This window comes from Rhinichthys klamathensis, unplaced genomic scaffold (genome assembly GCF_029890125.1).
Source record: "Rhinichthys klamathensis goyatoka isolate OS25496 unplaced genomic scaffold, OSU_Roscu_1.1 h1tg000217l_1, whole genome shotgun sequence".
NCBI classification, from domain to species: domain Eukaryota; kingdom Metazoa; phylum Chordata; class Actinopteri; order Cypriniformes; family Leuciscidae; genus Rhinichthys; species Rhinichthys klamathensis.
This window is the reverse complement of record NW_026606742.1, coordinates 294,787-307,596: the sequence shown is the minus strand read 5'-3', so window position 1 is coordinate 307,596 and position 12,810 is coordinate 294,787.

Below are 12,810 nucleotides of genomic sequence, written 5' to 3'. Positions count from 1 at the left end.
TAAGTACATGGGTAACAGGACTGTAAAAGGAAGCGTTACCTACTTTCTTAGGTAAGTGCACATACTGCAAAATAAAGTGTAACCATTTTTACTGTATTTTTCATCAAATAAATACAGCCCCGGTGAGCATAAGAGACATCTTTCAAAAACATAAAAAAAAAAAAAACCTTACTGCAAACTTTTGAACAACAGTGTGCACTATTAATAAAGTAATACACTTTAGGATGTACAGTGGCGCCCCAAAATATGCGGAGACTAAATGAATGTCACTGCATTACAAACAATCTTAAATAAGAGCTAACTTCACTTTTCTGAGCTATATTTGCTATCTTTTTATCCAAAGTGATTTTTCGTGGATGTATGAACTATGAAGTGAACATAATCCAGTCCAATGCACTCCTCATTTTAATTTTGAACAGTAAATATGATGTTTTATTTAAGACCGAACTAACGGTTTGTGAAATGCTTTACTTAAAATGTTTCCTGTCTGTCTTTGAAATAAATCTATTGTTTTCAGTTTAGGGTCCAATTCTCACTATTAACTACAACTTTCGCCTCAATAAACTCCTAGGCCCTGTTCACACCTGGTATCAAGATCCGTTTTGGTTGATCTGATCACAAGTGGACGATGCTAAATACAGGTGTAAACGGAGTCTAAAACGTTTTGAGCTTGTCCACTTTCAACCACTTCCAGAGGTAGTCGAAAACGCATTCGACCGGATTGCTTTCGTAGGCGCTCATGTGGTCAAATGCGTTTGAACAGCCACAAAATGTGGTCGAATGCGTTTGAACCCCACTCTCCGCCTACTGTGTAAACATTTTGGGAAGCACGATAGCCAGATGGGATTTAAACTTTATCGTCTGAAGACCCAAGTTTGGTCTGAAGTCGTGTAAACAGGAATGTGTCTTCCTCGTCTGCTTGTGATTTGATCGACCAAAACGCATCTTAATACCAGGTGTGAACAGGGCCCTAGTTACTGCTTATTAATATTTAGTAAGGTAGTTGTTAAGTTTAGGTATTGGGTAGTATTAAGGGATGAAGAATATGCTCAAGTAGAATAAGGCATTAATATGTGCTTTACAATTACTAATAAACAGCCAATATCCTAGCAAGCATGCTAATAAGCAACTAGTTAATAGTGAGAATTGGACCCTAAACTGAAGTGTGACTAGTTTGTTATATAAAGCAATTTGTGCCTTAGAAGTCGAAGCGCTTTTGTGTGCCAGTGTGCGTGGATATTATTCATTGTGTAAAAGACATATTGCCATCAAATTGACCGAACCTCCAAACTCTTTATGCTCTGGTGTTTAACCACTCTAACAAAACGCCATCCTTGAACTTGTCCCACACCTGGACCTGTTTTTCACATTTTTCCTCTCTTCACGCATGTGTGAGCGTGTGATTCCGTGTTTTTGTGTGATTATTTTTGTGTGCGGCTCTGTGACTCATTTGGTTTGGGCCAGCGGCTGCAGGACCGTTTGAGTCATCTGGCTGTGTGTGAGAGCACGTACCGGTGTGCGAAGCTACGAGCACTTCTGGCAGGTTCACTACCATGAAGCTCCCACAGTGACAAGACTGACCCAACCATTGCCTCCAGCAACACAGGGAGTCATTGTCATATCCCAAATACAAACATTCACTCTCACGTCACTGCAGATCGCAATGCTCCCACCCCAATGTCCTAAAGTGTGCTGCCTTCAGACTGCGGTATGATACTTAAGAGCAACGCTGTCTCCTCCAGAATGCCTCCTGAAACCATCATGCCTTTTCCACAATGTTGATAACCAATGCCAGCTTTCCAAGACCTCACATGTATGCAACAGACTCTGCTACTGTTATGCTAGTGTGAGAGAGGTAACACATTCACTTTAGGCCAAGTGACAAAAAGGAACTCATTCTGATTCAATCACAATCAACATTCAAGTAACTGAATCACTCAGGAGTAAAAATTCTTCAGTAATATAGATCAAATATATATTAAAGCAGGGATGGGGAACGTCCGACCCTAATCAAACACACCTGAACAAGCTAATCAATGTCTTCAGGGTCACTAAGGATGCAGGCAGGTGAGGTTTTGATTAAAAATTTTCAGGGTTGGAGCTAGAGTCTGCAGGACAGTGGCCCTCCAGGACCGACGTTCCCCAACCCTGTATTAAAGAGAGAAAGTGAAAATATTAAAAAAAAAAAATCTTCACTATTTTAATCACCTTTTGCTGTTTTGCAGTCTTTAGTCATGTGTGGTGTGACCGGATTTCTTAAAGTACAAATATTCAGTTTATGCATTTTTATTCTCTTATTTTTGTCCGAAGAATAATTTGATAGTTTACTGAATAATTGTATTATTGTAGAATGTTTTATTATATAATTATTATGCATTATTGTCTTTTTAATAATAATTAAAAAGTCATATTTCAACCCTAAATAAAATATACAGTTTGTGATATAATGTAATTATTTTTCTGAGACACTTACCCCCGATTATCATGTTGTTGTTTTTTTAATCCCCATTCTTCCCAATAGTTATTCTCATATGATGTTGATGTAATGGAGTCATTTTTACCATTTCTCAATTAGTGTAAATTACAGTAAAATTTCCATAGTATTATTAGTATTATAGTATTATTAAATTGCCTTAATTCAATGATTTATGACATACTAGAATTTATTTAGTTTTTTCGTTTAAAGCGATTGTTAGCATTACAGAACAGGAAAAATGTAAATACATGAAACTATTGTCATCATAATACCAATATAAATGGTCCTTGAATAAAAGCAAAATATCTACTATAATTTCTTTTAATTTTGGACTCAAAATGGACCCGGACATTTTCTTGATTTCTTGGGATTCACCTTATATATAAAAAAAAGGAGAAATCAATCAAGAATCATTATTGCCATGGGATGCTGCGGTTACCACGGAAACCAATGGCACAACCCTTTTTTTTAATACATTTCTGTCGCGCAAATGGAAGAGCTAAACTCTATAGTTTAACTATGTCATTCTGTTCCTCGTTTCTCGGAAAGAAATAAGTTCAAATCCAGCCCGTTTTAAGAATTTTCATCAATTATCGCGCGCTAGAATCTCATGAGCGCGTGCCAGTCTGCGAACGAGCGTCAGTTGATTTTCCCTAAAAACCCAGCACGCGCAGAAAAGACATTCTCAGCCAATAACGCGTGCCAACGATTGGCAGATCATTTCCAACATTTAGCAAATGAAACCACGTGCAAGCATCTCGCTCCAATCGATGTAAACTGAGCGAAGCGGACCTTTGTGGGAGCAATTGCGTTTCAGTGGCGCTGAGGTAGATCTGGAGCCCATTGAATTTGTGTTGAAAGCGGAATAACACGGTCATTTAAATAGTAGGGGAACGGATATTGCCGGGCGCGTCTAATTAATCAGCCGTTTTATGTGTATTTGGCAACATACGGATTAGACTGTGCATAGTCAATAGCGTTTTATATGAAAAATAACCAATTTTTACCTGGATGCACGGAGTATTCTGCGTTTTCTTTTCTCGTTGGACTGTAAATTACGCATGGTCGATATTTTTGCTAATATTTGGAGACGTCCACTTATTCCTTTCACGTTTTTATGACTTGTGACTCAATGCAAACTATATTTTGAAACTGATATTTTTTTTGTAGAACACCCTGGACGAGTGGAGGTTTTATTCGCCTTTAACGACACTCTCACATCGCCAATGCCACAAAACTGCGTCTTTTTCTACGAACCAAGAGCTGTTAAGAAACGCAAGACCCCATCTCTGTGAATACTGCGCGTGCTGCATCATCTTATTCAATTTGCTGTCAGCCAAGAGAGGGGCAACAATAACTTTGAACGGTTATTGTATCGCATTTCTTTCAGTCTCCGCATCATTTTCCACAGATCCGAAGCGGGCAGCTGTTGCAACACACGCAGGTAAGACGTGCCTTCATTTTGTTCCCATCTGATGATGTTACTGCTGCAACGTGCGCGAGGATCGCATACACATAGGTCGCGCGCTCATTACAGCCTTTTTTGCGTTTTTTTTTTTTAGTTGATTTCTCTTTATGAACACATCTGTTATGTGCTACATTTTGAATATTCTTAAGGAATGTAAGATCAGGGATGGATACATGTCATGGGGATTGGTGTCGCACAGCGTGTGTCGTCCGCCACTGGAATGTTAATTTCCTCCCTGAGATCTGCCATGATGCTGCTGTGTGTATAGCTTGCTATAGTCTTGTTTGCGTGTGTGGGTCCGAATTTGCCTATATTGTGAACTACATAACGTTTGAATGAATATATAAAAATGCAAAAAATGTGTCTTAAAGGGTTAAGTTTAGGGGTAGGGGTTTAAAAATGTAATTATCTCAGTATAAAACAATAGAAGTCAATGGGAAGTCCTTTTTGTAATAGGAAAACAAGCATGTTTTTTTTTTTTTGTTAACGGCTTGTCACTTGTAACTATGGCGCATTGTCAACACACGCATTCAAGTGTCGCAAAATGCACATAATTAAGCAAATCCTTCAATGTTTCACTTAACAAATTACACTTAAGTGTCTTTGTTCTTTTCTCTTCATCTGTAAATGACAGCACAAAGCTTTTTTTGTACTACGACTTGTTGCTAACTAACAGACTATAAAATCCTGAAAGCTACTTTGATTTTATCTTCTAAGGCCTACTGTCCTCTTTCTGCCCTTCATCTCTCCATTCCCATTTCGGTGTGTGCTCGCTCATAAAATGGTAATGGGCTGCATATTGGCCTGACATCTGTCATCTGCACCTGTTTGTGGATGGGACGGATGCCTCCCATCCTCCTGAGTCAGAGAAACAGGGTTGATGATGATGATCAGGAGGAGGATGAAGGGGTGGGGAATGGAGAGGAAGAGGCAGATGAATGGAGATGTGTATTGTGCTCGCTTATAGGAAGAAGTATGTAGGCCTATTTACCGCAAAGGGAGGATGAAACGAGTGAACTAAGAGAGGTGATCCATCTGCCCATCTCTATGTCACATCCCTCTCTATCTCACTCACTGCAGCAGAGCTATTCTAAGAGAACACTTTCGACCCACGCACTGTCAAAAAGATCGAGAAAAATAAAGAGTGTATGAGAGAGAAGGAAGGACGAGAGGCATGTAGTGTGGCATGCTCAGGCCGTCTTTGGAGAGTTAGTGTGCATGTGTGTTAGAGGAGTACATGCAGATGTTGAAGCACACATCTGTGAGGCACCGCTTTCACGAGCCCGTGCTTCCAGGACCCTGTCTCTCCGCTTCACATCATTAGCCACACAAGGCGTTGCCGATGGCAACTCCGGAAAAGATGCAACTTGGTGAGCATAAAGCGCACTGTAAAACAGCATAAGATGCACTTGTGAGGGGCTGTTTAAAGGTGCGTAGCCTTGTGTGTTACCTCATTCCTTCTTCCATAAGGGTCCTTGCTCCTTAAGACCCTTCCTCCCCCATCCCTGCATCCTTCCTGTCTTCTCTTCTCCTCTCAATAGGGTCTCTCTCTGCCCTGCCAACCCCCCACTCCGCACACATCTGTGGCTGTGTCACCCCCCGCTTCCTCTCTTGCGTCGTCCAAAGCTGCATCTCTTTGAGCGTATTAAGCCTTCAGTATGTTCCCACAAGCCTTTTTTAAGTGGCGTTTATACTGTTATTTGCTTATTTACACCCAGTGCCTGTCATTGAGGTTTTAAGATTCACTGTTGTGCATCAGCTATGCTAACATGGGCATGTTATTCACTGCCGTAACGTGTGACTCAGTATGTGAGAAAGCTGAGGTCGCACTACTATATGCAAAAAATATGGTGTGCATACACTTTGGACCTTGTTTATCGTGGAGGCTGATGTGATTCACAGCCACATGATTGTGGATGATTTTGTTGTAGGGAAACAAGAGAAATGAAACTGAATGCACAGTTCTTCATATTATTGTTAAGAATTGCAGTCATTGTCTGGTTGAATGTGTAAATGTTATTTGTCAGTGTCAGTGTAAAAGCCGAAATCTTGTTGGTGTGAGTAATTTTATATCACTATTAAGGTAGATATAGTTATTTTATTGCACAATACAGCTATTTTTAATGAGAAATCGAAGGAAAATGGTTGACATATTAAATAAATATGGTAATATTCAATTTAGGAATATTCAGTGAATAACATTTGTTAAATAAAAAAGTTACTTAATTTAATTTGATATATTTTCCTTTCTTTTAGAATTGAATAGACACAAAACATAAAAGTAAAATCGTATCTATCATACATCTCAAAAGAGAGACATATAGTGGGAGATGTAGTTCAGCGTTGAACTCAGAAATAAGAAGTTTATGAAGGTAAAATGATGCCATAAAGAATCGGATGTGCAGGGTAAGATTTGTAAAGGTGTACATAAGTTTGCAAGCGTAAATTAAATTTTTAAAGGTATAAATAAAGGTATAAATCGCCTTTCAAGTGTAAGATTTTTGTTTCTTTTTTTAAACTGTTATTCGTAAGTGTAATTCATGTATTGTGAAACTGCAGCTCCATGCAACGCAAATTAAAAATGATCTGTATTAATCTGACTTCCATTTTTCCGCGTTTACACTTTTGGCACGACCCCCACAACCCCGCCAAAATACGACCAAAAGCATTGCAAGCCTGTGAACAGCAATTTGCAAGCGAAAACAACGGAGTCAGGAACTGCAAAACAGATTTTATCGTGTAAAACCAACCTTTGTATAAAAAAATAAACTCTTGCAAATGTCTAAATGACTTGTGTACATGGGGCAAAAAAGCTCCCGAATAAACCCGATTTATACAGTTCCGTCTTTCTTTTAGCTGTAGTTACAGTTTTGGCACGATTCTCTCACTCATTGAGTTCTGGACGTAGACTGTATAAAACGTCTCTGGTTACTTACGTAACCTATGTTCTCTGAATAGGGAACGAGACGCTGCGGAAAGCGCAGTGGGATATCCTCTGGATGTGCCGATTGTCTGAAGCCCTATAGAATCACGCCAATCCATTGGCTGATGGCGCTCGCGCAAAGCTGGCTCCGCCCCGACGCTCTTACGTCGTAGCATGATGTACGCGCGCGCGCCATCTTCTCCTCAGATTTCTCTGCCGAAAAGAAAAACTGTCGGCAGCGCGAGGAGCTTGGCAGCGAACGCAGCGTCTCGTTCCCTATTCAGAGAACATAGGTTACGTAAGTAACCAGAGACGTTCTCTTTCATAGGTTCACTCAACGCTGCGGAAAGCGCAGTGGGAACGAAATACCAAACTCGCCAAGCTAAGCGCTGCCATAACCGGTACCAGACCAAATAAGAACAACCATGATAGGTTCAAGCAGATAGAACCTGGGAACCTGGAGTCATGTCAAGATCCAAATTATAGAACCTCACAAAGGTGTGCGGAGAGGACCAACCTGCCGCCACACAAATGTCTTCCAAGAGGGCCCCTCTAAAGAGAGCTTGAGAGGAAGCCACACTTCTGGTGGAATGCGCTCTGATGCTAAGAGGTGAAGGCAAACCACGCACCTCATAAGCCAGCGAAATAGCGTCCGTTACCCAGTGGGAAATCCTCTGCTTTGATGCTGCAAGCCCGCGGCGGCCAGCACCAAAACATACCAAGAGCTGGTTTGATTTCCTCCAACCGCTTGAGCGATCTACATACAACTTCAAAGAACGGACCGGGCAGAGCAAGTTAAGTTTCCTTTCTTCCTCAGAGGCAAAAGGAGGAGGGTGGAAAGCATTAAGGTTAACAACCTGAGAGCGGAACGCCGTGGAAAGAACCTTGGGTACATACCCCGACCTCGGCCTCAAGGTAACCCTAACCAGGCCAGGAGCGAAGTCCAAGCATGACTCACTAATAGAGAGAGCCTGCAAATCCCCTATCCGCTTCAGTGAAGATAAAGCTAACAAAAGAGCAACCTTAAGAGTCAGAATCCGCTCAGGAGCTGACTCCAAGGGCTCGAAGGGAGCCTCTGTCAAACCCTCCAGGACGACTGACAGGTCCCACGAGGGAACACTAGGGGGGCGAGCCGGTTTCAGGCGCCTAACCCCACGCATGAAGGCCGAAACTAACCTCAGTTTCCCCAAGGGAATCTCATCCGATTCTCTATGAGCAGCAATAGCTGCGACATACACTCTGAGAGTGGTAGCGGCCGCTCCGGAAGCAAACTTTTCCTGCAGGAATTCCAGCACTGAGCCTACTGGGCAGCTAACTGGGTTCCTATCATGTGCTAAGCACCACGCCTCGAACACCCTCCACTTGGAGGAATATAGCCTCCTCGTCGAAGGGGCTCTAGCATTCGCAATAGTCTCCTGAACGTCGGTTGGGAGATCAAAGCTTAAAGCTAACGGCCTCTGATAGGCCAAACGTACAGCTTCCAAATGTCGGGGCGAGGATGCCATATCCTGCCCTGAAGCTGGGAAAGCAGGTCCTCCCTGACCGGTATCTCCCAGGGGGAGGATTCCAACAGAGGGATCAGCTCCGAAAACCATGGCTGGGACGGCCAGAATGGGGCTACCAGAAGGAGGCGGACTCCGCTCTCCCTCACTCTGGACAGAACCGCCTGGATCAGCTTGATGGGCGGGAAGGCATAGAGTTTCTGCATCGGCCAAGGGTGGGCGAACGCATCTATCCCCAATGGAGCTGGAGGGCTCAGAGAGAACCAAAGCGGGCATTGGGACGACTCCTGAGATGCAAAGAGGTCCACTTCCGCTTTTCCGAACACCTCCCAGATCAGGGCCACCGACTGGCGGTTCAACATCCATTCCCCAGACCTGAGCTTCTGCCTCGACAGAAAATCTGCTGCGAGGTTCAGAATCCCTGGGACATGAACTGCTCTCAGAGAGAGGAACTTGTCCTGGGACCACAGGAGAAGGTGACGCGCATGCCTGTCTAGGGTACGCGATCGTGAACCCCCCTGTCTGTTTACATGGGACACTACTGCCATATTGTCCGTTCTGACAATGACATGGTGTCCTTCGAGGAAAGGGAGAAAGTGGCAAAGAGCCAGGAAGACAGCCCTCAGCTCCAAGCTGTTTATGTGCCACGAGAGGGTCTCGCCAGTCCAAACCCCACACGCTGGCCTGCCCTCAAAAACCGCTCCCCAGCCGGTCAGAGAGGCATCCGTCGTAACCATCTGGCGACGGAATACCGCACCCATACCGACTCCTTTCTGAAGGAAGAGGGGGTCCCGCCAGATTGACAGGGCGCGAAAGCAACTGCGCGACACCTTCAATAGGCGAAAGGCTGGCCCCGTGGGCCGAGCCCCTGAGAGCTTCATCCACCACAGAAAAGGTCTCATGTGGAGCAGCCCCAGAGGTAGCACAGGGGAGGCCGCGGCCATAAGGCCCAGAAGTCTGCGGCAGGTGCTCACGGAAACATGCTGGCCTAGTGCGAAACGGGACAGACATGTCACCAGACTGGAAATCCGTGCAGGAGCCAAACGGGCCTGCATAAGAACGGAGTCCATGCATACCCCCAAGAAAACCGTGTTCTGAGCTGGAGTAAGAACGCTCTTCTCCGTATTCAGCCTCAAACCGAGAGACTGAATATGACGGAGGACAATGTCCCTGTGGTGAGTCACCAACTCTCTGGAGTGGGCTAAAAGGAGCCAATCGTCCAGGTAGTTGAGTATATGGATGCCCTGGAGCCGCAGCGGGGCCAGAGCAGCATCCATACACTTTGTGAACGTCCTTGGCGCTAGAGCGAGGCCAAAGGGGAGGACCCTGTACTGGTACGCTTTCCCTCCAAAGGCGAACCTGAGGAACTTCCTGTGTCGCCGTACGACCTGGATGTGGAAATAAGCATCCTTGAGGTCTACCGTCACGAACCAGTCCCCCCGCCGGATATGAGATATGATGGCCTTCAGCGTCAACATTTTGAATTTTCCTTTGTAAAGAGAGAAATTCAACCGGCGAAGATCTAGTATCGGCCGCAGGCCGCCCCCCTTCTTCGGGACCAGGAAGTAACGGCTGTAGAAGCCCTGTTCGACTTCCCCCGAAGGAATCTCTTCTATCGCCCCCTTCAGCAGAAGGGATGAAATCTCCTGCTGTAGTACAGAAGCCTGAGCGGCGCTGTCGACTACAGTAGGAAAGACCCCGTTGAAGCAGGGGGGGTTGCGACAAAACTGAAGCGTGTAGCCGAGCCGAACTGTGCGAAGGATCCAAGGCGATACCCCTGGTAAACGCTCCCATTCTTGAACGAAATGTGATAGAGGCAGAGGAGTGTTGCAGTGCAAGGGACATACCTGAGGTAGGGTGTCGCGCTGGTTTCCATGGGGAGGCGCGGTTGACCGTGGAGGAGAGCGCTTGGCGTCCTGACACGTATTGGGGGGTACCACCACCTGGATAGAAGTAACTGGGTCCGCCTGCTCCAGAGGAAAAAGAACTGTGCCTCTGAGGAAGCGATTGGCGGGTGTAACGTGCACCGGGAGCGAGGGGAGAAAGCAAGATGCGTCTCCTTCCTCCTGCGCCGGACTGGGTGAAGAGAGTGAAACAGGACCTGCACTTCGAAACACGCTGGGTGGCGAAGGTGACAGGGTTGGATGAGGAGAGCCGGCTGGAGGAGGGCAGAAACGCTTGCGCGGTCTGTCCCAACCTCGTAGATCTGATGAGGCTCTCCTCTTCCTGCCCTGCGGGTCAGGAACGGCTCGAGGAGGCTGGAGCGGCCGATTTGTTGGACCGCTTCAGCTGAAGGCGCTTGTGAGGGCGCTGGCGAGGAAATGGACGACCTCGGGCTCCCCAGACAGTAGTTGGTGGGTGGCGAGCCGGGTCACTCCTGCTAGTAGGGAACTCAGCCCTATGAGCAGAGCGTTCTCGGGTTTGAGAAGGGGGAGGGTTGGAGTCACTGGGCCCTCTGACCCTCCTGGGCATAAACTGCCTGAACGCGGCCGACTGAGACTTAGCGGCGCGGAACTTGTCAACCACCGTGTTGACCGCCTCCCCGAAAAGACCTGAGTGGGAGATAGGGGCATCCAGGAGGAAACTCTTATCCTTGTCTCGGATCTCCGTGAGATTCAACCAGAGGTGGCGCTCTGCAGCAACCGAGCCCGCCATAGAGCGACCTACAGCCCGAGCAGTGTGCTTGGTGGCTCTTAGGGCCAGATCTGTGGCTTTGCGAAGCTCTTTGACAGCTTCGGGCGTCAGTCCCTCTCCTTCATCCATGTCCTTCAAGACGTCCGCTTGGTAGGCTTGAAGGATGGCCATGGTATGCAGGGCCATGCCTGCCTGACCAGCCGCCATGTAAGACTTCCCAATAAGGGAGGAAGTAGTCCTACAAGCCTTGGAAGGAAGAAGGGGACGCGCCTTCCAAGACGGTGCAGACGACGGGGCGAGGTGGTTAGCCAGCGTGTCCTCGACCGCTGGAATAGCGGAATAACCCTGCTCCACAAAACCAACAAGGTTGGTGAAGTCAGCGGCTGCCGCATTAGTTAGGCGTGCGGAGAATGGCTGCTTCCAGGATCTGGAGATCTCGTGATGCAGATCGCTGAAAAAGGGCAGCTTTCTTCGTTCTGGCCTAGAATTAGGGCCACGTAGGAACCTCTCGTCGAGTTTGGACGATTGAGACTCGCGGGGCTCATCAGGCCAGTCAATAGAGAGCTTCTCTGTAGCGCGCGACAGCACCTCAATAAGCTCAGTGTAGGCCGGAGTAGGCCGCGCGTCCTGGCCGCTAGGCGGGATAACGTCATCAGCCAGAGCAGGCCCGAAATCCTCGGAGTCGGAGGCTGCAGTGTAAATAACGTCATCCAGACCGAAAGAAACCGATTCGCGGGCTCCCGGGCTGGGACATAAATAATCATGCGCGAATTCAACCGCGCCGCGTGCGTGCTCGGGAGAGGGAGGGAGAGAAAGGGCGAGGCCCGTCTGCTCATACTCAATATCCTCGAGCTCAACATCCGAACCCCAGGCCGCGGATCCACGAGAGGCCTCAGCAGTCTCGGGAGCGCGACGGGGGGAAACGAATGTCTCCTTCTCAAAAACCGCGAGTCTAGAGCGGAGGGTTTTGAGAAGGAGATTGTCACAAAATTTACATTTCGACAATCCTAATACAGCCTCACGCGCATGCGAAAAACCCATACATTTAACACACTTACTGTGAGGGTCGTCGTTCGAGATGAAACGAACGCATGGCGGAGAGCAGCGTCGATAATCCATGACACTTCACTGTAAGGAGAACAGAGTTCCACTTATACCAGTCGCTGAAGTGTCGAGACGAAAGCTGAAGTTGAATTGAAGAATTCGGGCTCAGAAAAACCGCACGAAGGGCGAGATGTGACCGCTTCGTGAAGGCAGAGAAATCTGAGGAGAAGATGGCGCGCGCGCGTACATCATGCTACGACGTAAGAGCGTCGGGGCGGAGCCAGCTTTGCGCGAGCGCCATCAGCCAATGGATTGGCGTGATTCTATAGGGCTTCAGACAATCGGCACATCCAGAGGATATCCCACTGCGCTTTCCGCAGCGTTGAGTGAACCTATGAAAGAGAACGGTTTTGCAAGCGCGAGTAGGAGGGCGGGTCCACCTTCTTCTTATAGCCAATAAAATGAGCTTCTCGCTGACTCTCAATTGAACTCTTATCTGATTGGTTCAATAAACAAGCCAGACGTCAGAACACATCTTTATCTTCATTTGGCTCAGCATCGTTCTCGTTGCTGAAACGGTACTTTTAATGCACACATTCATGTTAAATAAATAAATAAATCATGATTGCTCAATAAGCTGTGTACTGTTAGGCTGACTATATAAGTTCATACTGAATCAGGGATTTGATTTATTCACTTTCTTTTGTCTTTCAGTGAAAATCCAAGACTAACAAAGGAAAACAGAAGCCAAGACGAAGAGCCA